A 1187-nucleotide genomic window follows, 5' to 3' on the forward strand; every position below is an offset into this window, starting at 1 on the left:
AAAAAAATGTGGACAGTGAATAAGGAAGACCGAAGAAAAACTGATGCCTTTGGATTGTGGTGTTGGTAAAGTATATTGAGTATCCCAGGGACTGTCCAAAGAACAGACAAGTCTTGAAGGATGTGCATCCACAGGCTTGTTGGAGGCAAGGATGTCGAACATTGCCTCGTTTCCGTTGGGCATATTTTCAAAAGGAAGGAGTTCTTAGAGACGCCACTCTGGGAAACGCAAAGGGTCAGAGCAAGGAAGACCCGGGGGAAGATGAATTGATACAGTAACTGGGGTAAGAAGAACAGGGGTGCTAGAGACATGAGACTGGCCCAAGACAGGGCAGGCTTCAGAGCTTTTGTACGTAGGGTTGCTATGGGTCCCAGGCAACTTGACAGCACAGAATCACTACCACCACAATGGGCTTGAATATGACAAATCATTAGGATGGTCCAGGTCAGGGCAGGCTTCCTAGGAGTGCTGAATTGGAGTCAACTTGATTGCATGTAACAAGGAGTCAGACGCTCCTTTTGGATCTCCTAGAAGTATGGGATTTGCCCAGGGATACACCACAGAAGGCAGGAAAGGAGTCATGAAAAAGGCAATCGGGGTGGATGTGGGAAAATACAGTCACATGTCAGTCTAAGAATTAAGGTCATACAATGAAACTTGCATGAATGGTTGAATGGAAAACCAATCCTTTGAAAACCTTCAGGTAAACCACAATAAGGGGAACAAAAGGAAGGAAAAAAACACAGAGTTCATCCTCCACACCACGTGGGCAAAGCTTTAGACCTTGGGATTCAAGTTTAGGTGAGAGTCAGTCACTATCAGGTCCTCTAAGTCTCCCAAGCAGCAATCTCTCCTTATCTTTTCCAGAAAGCTGTAGATTCTGCAAAGTTTCCTGTGCCCTGCTGAAAGGCGCAACTCCCTGTGCCAGAGTGTTTTTGCTTGGGATTGAGGAGTGGTGCAGAATCCCTGAACCACTGTGTCCAGTCTTCCCCCACCGCAGACTTAATCCAGAAATGATAAAATTAAGGTGTTTTATTATTTTTACGTGTACCGTCAAATCAGATCTGACTGGTACAGGAGGAGATTGCCCCCTCCTTCTCCAGCAGAGCATCTGGTGGATTTGAACCATGTACCTCTGGGATTGCAGTGCACCTTCTTGCCACTAGGCCACCAGAGCTCCCTTAAAA

The sequence above is a fragment of the Elephantulus edwardii genome, unplaced genomic scaffold, assembly GCF_000299155.1.
Source record: "Elephantulus edwardii isolate Elephantulus edwardi_28Jun2011 unplaced genomic scaffold, EleEdw1.0 scaffold00129, whole genome shotgun sequence".
NCBI classification, from domain to species: domain Eukaryota; kingdom Metazoa; phylum Chordata; class Mammalia; order Macroscelidea; family Macroscelididae; genus Elephantulus; species Elephantulus edwardii.